General features: G+C 40.9%; 1 long non-coding RNA gene and 1 pseudogene across 1 annotated transcript; one reads left to right on the top strand and one right to left on the bottom strand.

Moving 5' to 3' along the window:
* Positions 1-2,427: 2,427 nt before the first annotated feature.
* LOC137972802 (uncharacterized) lies at positions 2,428-9,466 on the bottom strand (annotated as a pseudogene).
* On the top strand, positions 2,973-5,716 carry LOC138006111 (uncharacterized). Its single transcript, XR_011123849.1, has 2 exons — positions 2,973-3,656; positions 4,817-5,716. It is a non-coding gene; the product is annotated as an uncharacterized lncRNA (long non-coding RNA).
* Positions 9,467-10,000: the final 534 nt, after the last annotated feature.

Genomic DNA, 10,000 nt, shown 5'->3' with positions numbered 1-10,000 from the left:
CATTGCTTCATTCATATTTTGCCGCAGCGACTTGTTGCCGGAAATGTACAAACGGTGCGACAACGCTATTTTCGCTAATTTTGTCGCTGCGATTAGTCGCACGAATTCAAACTGGTTTGAATTCGTGCGACTGATCGCGGCGACAAAATTCTGCCGCAGCGACAGTGATTTTCATCAAATTAAGCGTGTCACACAAGGAGAATTGTTGCAGCGACTTATCGCCTAGTGTGTCCCGGCCTTTATATCTGGTATTGCGGTCATGAACACAAGCACGTGTCTTGAATCTATTACATAGGTAACTAGGGGCTAACCCTTAACACATTTAAACGCTAAAATTCCACATACTTAAGAAAACTGGTCACGGGGAGCCATCTTAACTCTCTTATCTTATCTATGATCGAATTTCCGCTTTCCAGTGACGATTCTACCAACAAAATTCTGAACTTTCTGCAGCTTTGAAATATTTTTCTTTCCTTTTGGGTGATGTCTCCGCATTGCTCGCCTCTTTGTCTTTTATCTGTGGAGAAGCTTTCTCCGCTTCACCATTTGAATGATCTCCGCTTTTAACTGATGAGGTTGGGGTTTCACCTGGCTCCACGTCCTCTGCTGAGACGTATCTTGGACGTAGCTGCTCAACATGCCTCCCCCATATTGGCCCCTTTGGGTAGACTCTGACACAGACACAACGAGCTCCACGTACTTTGGTGACCACAGCAGGTACCCATCGTGGGTCTTTGTCTCGACGTGGACCGCAATAGAGAGCATAGCAAGGAGTCCCAACTGGGTACTGAGGATCTAGCCAGCGTGCTACTCTGCGCAGCTTTTTCAGGTTGCTTGCTCTGACGCTCTTGAGCCTGGTGAGCAGGAGACGGAATAAGAACATCTATGGCCGTCCTTATTTGACGACCATTCAAAAGCTTACTAGGAGAATAGCCACAAAGTAATGGTGTTCTCCGGTACTGCACGAGGAAACGCAGAAGAGAAACTCTGGGGGGTGTTTGCGACTTTGTCAGTGATCCTTTGTACGTCTGGACCAGCCTTTCTGCTGCCCCGTTAGTTGCCGGGTGATATGGGGCTCCTGTCAGATGTACAATCCCTCTTGACTTGCACCATTTCTGAAATTCCTCCAATGATAAAGTAGTTGCATTATCCGATACCAGGGTATGCGGATAACCGAAATGTGCAAAGTCCTCCTCCAACAAGTCGAGGGTTGCTTTGGAAGACGTGGAACTGGTTTGGTGAATACATGGGTAATTGGAATACGCATCCGTGAGTACCAACCAATTAGAACGTAGGAAATTGATAGCGTGGTCAACGTGCACTCGGTTCCAAGGTTTCTCTGGAAACATCCAAGGATGGACAGGAGGTTTTGGAGGTTTGTTCTGATGCTCAGCACAAACTTGACATGCCCGACTGACTTCCACAATACAGGAATCTATCCCCGGTCATTAAACTGCCGTTCTTGCCGTTTCATACGCTGCATGCCGAAGTGACCTCGGATGGCTGGTATCACCACACGAGCTCCGAAGAAAAGACACCCGTTGGACATTGACAGGGAATCGCGAATCTTCTTGAATGCCTCTAACGTCAAAGCTGTGTCTTCAGTGCCATTGTTTTCCTCGCAAACCTTTCCCAAAGGCCAACCCTCTAAAGTATTGCTTACTACAGTCGCCGACACCCGGTCCTTTGCTGTTTCCTTCGGAAGGAAGCTGCAATCCAATGGTCTTGATGGAAAAATGCAATGTATATCGGCCTTGTTTTACTTTCTATCAAAACAAGGTTGGGGCCAGCCGGCAAACGACTTAGTGCATCATTCTGTACTCTACTCTTTCTGTACTCTAATGCGTACTCGTACTGACTTGACATCGAAGCCCATCTTGCAAGACGATTAGCAGCTAATTGAGGAGATGCCTTTGTGGGACCAAACAGCGAGAGCAAAGGTGATATGTCACAAGAATAAATTTTCTTCCGTTAAGAAAATGGTTGAACTTTCTCAGTGCAAGAATAATTGATAACACCTCTTTCTGTATCTCGCTATAGTTTCTTTGCGCTTCGGAAAGAGTCTTTGAGGCGTTGGCAATTGGGCGCTTTGAGCCATCTTCGTAACGATGGAAAAGTGCAGCTCCGATTCCAACATTTGAAGCATTACAGGCCATTCCTATGGGTAGGAATGGGTCAAAGCGTGCAAGTACAGTGTCGTCACACAACAGAGATTTTACGGTGTCGAATGCTGCTTGCTCCTCTGTACCTCAAATCCACTGAGAATTTTTCTTAGTCAGCCGGTACAGGGGTTCCAAATGTGTGGACAGATTGGGCAGGCAACTTGCTGTAAAATTGGACTGAACCAAGAAATGAGCGTAGACTGGAAACAGTCGTGGGCGCAGGCATCTTCTGAAGAGCATCAACCTTGGAACTCTTAGCAACTCCTCAGCTTGACAACAGATGTCCCAGGTACTCGACATAGGGCTGAGCAAATAAGTATTTCTCAAGGCGACAAAGGAGTCCCTTGTCACTCAGGAATTGTAGTAGCCTCTTTAAATTGCTGAGGTGCTCTTGCACCGTTGATCCGCTGACCAGTATGTCATCCAGGTAAACTGCAACCCCGGGTAGATCGCTTGTAAGCTGATCCATAATTTCCTGAAAATATCCCGGGGCAGAGGTAATCCCAAAGGGTTAACGCATTTGGAGCAGAACACCTTGATAAGTGCTTAACGCAAGTCTCTTCTGTGATTCAGGGCCAAGCGCAATCTGGCTGTACGCATCTGCTAAATCAATCTTCTTAAAACCATATCCTCCTGAAAGCTTCTGTATCAGTTTTTCTGGCGTAGGTATTGGATGACGATGCGTTTCCAATTGAGCATTGACAGTCGCAGAATAATCTCCACAAACCCACAGTTTGGCCTTGGCTAGTCCTTGAAGCAAAGGTTTGCCGATAGGTAATCCAGGTGATCTGGCCGTAAATAATCAACCAATCAGATTCAAGGAGAAATTATTTTTAATGCCGCACAGAATTCTTTGCGCGCCTAGCCTTCAGAATGTGTTCCATGAATGCAACGATGGCGCCGTGAGGGTAAATAAGGCAGTTCTTTATCGGAAGGGTTTTTTTTATCAGTATGTTTTTGTAGTGAGTAATTTTAAAACCATTGCATTTTAATGGGGTATTCAGCTTTGTTTGCTGAAGGAAGTGTGTTCAGAAGACGCAGGCAAGCCAGCTGTGCTGCTCTAACTAAACATTCACTACTATCGAGTCATCGCCTAGTTCTAAACCAACGACATGTGAAAAATTTATTAACAGTCGTTTACTTTCATTGTCTTCAACTTTGGTGGACTGAATGGAAAAACAGTGGCTCGGGGAACTTGTCAAGACTTTGGACTTCAAGATCTGAGCGCTCCCATGAAACGAACGACGCTTGAACAGACTGCAAATGAAAACTTATGCTTGCCTGTGACAAATTGCATTGATGAAATGATCTCGCAGACTGTTTTGTTACTAAAGAAATAGACGTGTTGCTGAAATTATTTAGTGCACACTGCCATAGCTCATCGGTTAACAACGTGATATCCTCGGAATACTGAACTTCATTCACCCGTCTGTTTACTTTGATTGGAACATTGCCTTGTCCTGGCGAATCTTCGGTTATTTCACCCTGAAAGTAGTAAGTACATTTGTAATTTCACCGATTTGAAATTCACCACGTAGAGTACTTTTATTCCAATACTTAAAAGTAATATAATAGTGCACGATCGAGCTGGATACTAGTAGTACGTTTTTCTAAGTTGGCAAATAAAAAGCTTAATCATAACCTTTGCAATTTTCTGAAATTTGATTGGTACATTAACTGCTTTATTTTTCACTAATTAATGTATTGTGTAGGCTTGTAATCGGACAGTGAAATCAGACAGTTGGCTGTATTTGGACACCTGTAATTATATAGTTGTATCGGCCAGTCATATTAAGTGCACTCAGCACCAATCACAGAATTTAGCACAATAACCATGGCAAGAACCACCTACCCTACCAAACCGGGGATTGTCCAAAATGAACGAATTTGTAACATTAGACAGTGAAAAGGAATGCATTTGTTTTCTTTGAAACTGTAATGGTTATGATTAATTGGTAACAGGACTTCACATTCTCCAAGTCGGTATGTAATCATACTCATGTTTAAACAAATCGTACTCCCACTATGCGGTTGTCCAATTTTGTTAATCACTTGTGTAATTACAGAATTGGACTCCACTCAGTCGTATTACCATCGTAGTGCGTTTTTATTGGCACATTGTTCATAAATAATGAAGGATCATGCTCTGATTTTTGTCTCTTCAATTAGATTAGTGTCCAGCTGGTAAACTTGGTGCCACACCTGTTGTTCATAATTATTGTAACATTTTACTCATAACCTGCTTGATTGAAATACTGTCATGTTTATTAGTCTTTTTTTTTGGTCTGATGTATGGTCTGTCAGTTCATTTGTGAAATTTTTCCGCAATTTCTAAAGGGCAGTCAGATGTAGTGTTAAGAGTAATTTTTTTCTTGGCAAAAAGAGAATTACCCCCTGTATTGTGTCATTGCTACATCAAATTCTCACACGTCAAGTGCAATTTAAAAGTGCACTCAGAGACACTTTGCCCTCAGAAAATGTCCCTAGTACTGTATTTGTGATTTACCAGTTGTAAAATAGAAAAGATAGAAAAAACATAGAGATGATTAAAATTTTTAAAGTGTTATGTTTACTATGATTGATTATAATTACCGTAGGTACCATTTTTTTCGTTCCATTTTTTCCCTCATTCACATCCTGTCTTTTCCTTTCAGCTTACATGTATGTTGATGAAGACTTCAGGGTAGTGCTCTCTCTGCATGTCAGTTCAAGGACTTCATTTGCAAATTGCTGCCAAATTACTTGTTTTTGATACTTCTCTTTTGAAATTGGAGCATTTTGTCCTCCAGAAAATAACAATGAATTTTTTTTTTGTTTGTGAGCAGTCTGCATGATGCCATCTTTGAAATTCTGTAATGTTATGGGAAGACAAATAATTTGAGCATCCAAAAGTGCCTTGTCCACATAGTATCCAACATAAGTAAGAATCTGTTTAACGGAAGTAGTAATATTTGAAGTGCCAGGAAGCCAAGGTGGATGCGTGCCTGAACTTCATATTCATCGCCTGTCAAATGATGAGGTGTGTGGAGGTTTCTGTATACTTTATCAAGACTTTTACAAAATGTACATAAGATTTCAAGAAGAGTTCCTCTAAAACCTGTTTCTTTCAGAATGAATGCAAGGCATTCTCTCTCCAAATGCCAAAACACCAACTTCATCAAACTAGACTGTTTTCTCCTCAAGGCGTTAATACAGACTTGGCCAATCCTTTTTTGAGGGCTACCAGAAATTGTTGATCACTACCAAAAACAGCTACAACAAAAACTAATGCACATGAATTGTTGTGAGAAAAAAAAAATCAATTACAGTTCTACTTTCAATAATAATTTATTTGAGGTATTTTATCCTTTTATGGAACCTGTTAATTACACCATTCATTAATTCATACTTAATTATGAGTATGTTGAATATAAAATTTATTTGTATAGATTTTTTGGTTTTGTAATGCTTAATTGAGGATCTTTTTAAATCCTGATGACATTTTCTTAAATGCAAAGTAACAGGAACACTCATGAATATATTTATTAATACATTTGATTTGTGGCTTGTTTGGACATAGTAGTGAACATTTCTTTAAAAGAACTCAAGTGTACATACTCATAAGTTTGATGACCTTTTTTGAAAGAAAGGTTCAATTAATTAATCATTTTGGAGCTAACAAACCTGATGCAATTTTTGCAATCCGCAGACACTGTGTCTCTGCAGATCGAAACCCAAGGTCGGAAGTTCCAGGGTATTACTCAGAGAGGGGTGTTCCACAGATATTTTTACAACCAGTGTTTCCCAGATTTTGTTTAGCAAACTTCCTGTGTTTTTCTTTGCTAGGGGCTTTTCCACTTAGTTCATGAACTGCCCCAACACATTCTTTGACAGTGTCATAGTCATCATTCCCCAACCAAAGAGAAACTGTTAATACTGTGCTTAGTAAATTGTATGGCTCAATTATCTTCACCCTGACACTTATCTCCCCAGTGAAATGATGTGACCATTTCAACCATGGGAAACCATCAGTGTAATCCATAATAATAATGCTGCTGTTTGGTGCTGTAATTGCACTCTGCACTCCTGACTGACTAATAAATAGTGTTAAGTATTTCTCAATGTCAACATAGCCAACAACTACCTCTCCCAATTCATTAAAAGTCAGTCCAATCTTTTCTAGCAATTCTTGACGTGTGTCATTAAGTTTATCAAAAGTTTCGTCCTTACTGAGAATGCAATCAATTGTTCTTCCCCACTTGTTTCTCAAAATGTCTTGTGATAAGAACAAGTTAAGTATTAAAAACAAACTTGAACTTGTTAACAAAAGTGGACTGAGAGCTGTATACTGTGACTATAAATCACCTTATGAGGAACTACTATTAAGGAGAGCTAATTACAAGTTAACCACCTTATATAACAGAAGGTTACAAAACATCGCAGTATTTATGTACAAGATTAAAAACAAGTTGCTAACTCAAAACCGTCATAGACTTATTTACTTGCCCTAATCATAAATATAATCTTAGAAATACTGATTTTTCAATAAACAGTTTTAACACAGTGAAGTACGGTAAGAACAGCCTTAGATACTTCGGACCTCATTTGTGGTCCAAACTTAATTCAAGAATAAGATCGGAACCTTCTGTTAGTGTTTTTGAGAACAAAATTAGAAAACTTAACTTTACATACTTGATTATAATTTTTTCTAAATTATATATGTGTACATACATTTATATTTCTTGGCATTGAATTGTGAATTAGATTAGATTTATGGTATTTTTGTTTTCTTTCCTTTTGTCTCCCCGATTAGTAGGGCACATGTGCCCGGCTATAAGATTTGACACTAATGCCAAATGAACCAACAATACTACAAGAAAACTCTTTGAATGCGGAATGTTCCCTTTTAAAAACCAAAGGCATTAGGGAGTCTTTAACAAATAAACAAACACAAACAAGAAACATTGATGGAAAACAGTATCTTTAATACTGTATAAAAATTACACACATCAAAAGCAAAAGTAAAACACGAAGTGATTTTCATACGATCATGCAACTTGTTGCACGAAGCTTCCATCCAAATCGGAACAGATTTGCCGTCGAAGGATGTTTTCCAACCGTCCAAATCAACATTTCCCATATTAACAACAACATTATGAGTTCAAGTCACGGTATTAGTGAAGAATAAAACAATTCCCGACAGCAAACATCGTGAGCGTAGTGGCCACCATCATTCAACCTTCTCACAGTGATGCGCGTGCTGCCTTTTGGGATACGGCATTAAACATTTCTCCCCAGTCTCGCGCAATGACGTCACCAGATCACCTGGATACAGGAGTGTCATATTCATTGAATTAGGTTTTCCGTCAAACACCACGTTTGATTCCTACCTCGTATGCTTGAACTAAGTCTTCCTGAAGTGCAAATGGAACCGTCCTAGATTTGCAGAACATTGGCTTCGTTTCGCCTTTGAACTTCACCTCCAACTAAAAGTCTTTAAGTTTTCCCAGCTCAGGCTTGAAGACATCAGGAAATTCTTCACATAATTTGTGATATTCATTTTGTAACTTCCTGTCAGTTTCTAAATCTTCAAACACAACGCGACAAACTATCGACGAGCCAGGAATGTTCTGTTGCATTAGGTTGTCCACTGATATTCCAAGATGCTCAATGGCACTACGTCCTAGCAGGTTGAGGTCGGGTAATTCAGTCACATTAAATCCTAAAGCCTGTCGGGTATCTTCGGTCTCCGCTTCAGTTGCAGGGTAATGGTTCCTAAAACTGGTAACTCGTGCTGACCAGCCGACTCAAAGTGTTGGTAAGGCTCCTGTAGTTTGGGTTTCCCCAGTGCACTCCAAGCATTTCTTGCCAAGGAAGTTGTCTGCTCTTCCTGTGTCCACTTCGAATTTTACCGTGTGTTGCCCTTCCAACTTGAGCGGTAAATGAAGTTCAGGAACTTGAATCCTGTTAATTGCTGTTGGCTTTAAGATAGTGACGATCTTTTGGGGTTTCTCCTCTCACACCTCAGAATGTTGCTGTCTCGCTTTTCCTTTAAACAGGCAACTTTCAGGTGTCCCATCTTACTACAATAATGGCAGGTAGTACGCTTAAATCGACATTCCTTTGGACTGTGCCCAGGCTTGCCACATCTTATGCATGTGGCCGGGAAAGACTGGGACTCAGGCGAGGCAGACTTCCCTTTCTGGTTTGGCTGAATCTTGTTGATGTCTTGCTTGGGGTGTGGCCCATGAACAGTTTCCTTGGCCACCTTTGCGGGGTCTTCGGTTACGATCGCTATTTGTATAGCTCTTGCGAAAGTGAGTTCATCATCCTTTGACTTTAAATTCAGCCTTTACCACAGCTTCGTTATTGAGAGAACAAATAAACCTAGTTCGCAAAGCTTCGTCGAATGGATCTTGAATCGATGAAAAATCACAGATTACTGCGTCCTGACGAATGCGTGCTACAAGTTCCTGGATTGTTTCATCCGGTTTTCTGTCCACGTGACTCCAAAACTTGTAACGTTCACGAACAATAAAACGCTTTGGGTGAAATTGTTCAGTCATGAATTCCGAAATCTCCTTGATGTTAAGCTGATTGGCATCCTTTGGTGGAGTTTGCTGGCCAGCGAGGTTAGTAAGAAGTTTATACGTAAACGGTGTCTGGTTGGTCAAAAACACAGATGCCTTCTTTTCGCTCGGAACCGAATGTGCATCGGAAAATGTACTGAACCGCGACTCCGTCCACAATTCAGACACTGAGTTGAAAGCAGAGAAACTTGGTAAGGCGGCCGTAAACGACTTAGCCGTTTCTTTTCACTTAGATTTGTGGGCTCAAGAGAGCTTGGATTTTTTCCTGATGTCGCTTTTCGTGAGCTTGCATCATGAATTGTTGTTGTTGAATTTTCTGTAATTGCAGCAATTCATCTGTCGCCACATCGAAATTTTCGAATAGCTTGAATGGGCTGTAGAAAAAACGTTTAAAGCTCAAAAGTAACAAAGTCCTGTTCAAACAATATCGACAGTTTAATTAATCCCATACTCGTTGCCAAAAATCTGTTATGTTCTTCACCTCACAATGATTTTACAAACACAGTTTAATTTAAACGGAAAACATCCAACATTCAACATCCAACCTTTCACATAGAGCAAAAAGCAATACGTTTCCTTTGAAAACGAATTCGTGCCGGGATTGAGAAAGAAGTGGGCTTTCCAGCGCATTCTCCGTAAAAACTGCTCGGTCTTTTCGATGAGTCGTTGAAGGTAGCCGCTGCGTGATGGTAAAGGGATATTCTTTGTTGAGTAGCTGATGTTGAATTTTTCCATTGCGAATTATCGTAGAGTGCTCGACAAGGCTAAACTTGGAGCGGGTATAAAGTATGAGACTTGATTTTCGTAAAACAGTGCTCGATACATAAAAGTAGAGCGAAGTATATGTGGAAGAAAAAAACAAATAAACTACAAGTTTATCCTTACAAGCCTGTTTCGTGGTCGCCCACTCCAACACGTTCACCGCGAAAGCAACCACCCGCCAATCACCACAAAGAACATTCCTGCCGGCATCAACAAACGACTGTCGTCCCTATCATCTGTCAAAGCTCCCTTTGACCTAGCCGCACCCCCTTACCAGAAAGCACTCGATGAAAGTGGATACCACTACACCCTGCAGTACCAACCAGCCAAAGCAAGCAAACGGAAAAAGCGACAACGCAACATCCTCTGGTACAACGCTCCTTTTAGCAAAAACACCAGTACCAACATCGGACTCTGCCAAGAAAAGAAACGTAATGAACTCGTGTCTTCTTGCCGCCACAGAAACAAAGCCCTCCTACGCAATAACTAAACTGTCAATTTCGCGCT

This window comes from Montipora foliosa, chromosome 1 (genome assembly GCF_036669935.1).
Source record: "Montipora foliosa isolate CH-2021 chromosome 1, ASM3666993v2, whole genome shotgun sequence".
In the NCBI taxonomy this organism is placed as follows: Eukaryota; Metazoa; Cnidaria; class Anthozoa; order Scleractinia; family Acroporidae; genus Montipora; species Montipora foliosa.
This window is presented reverse-complemented; position numbering and strand designations above follow the sequence as displayed.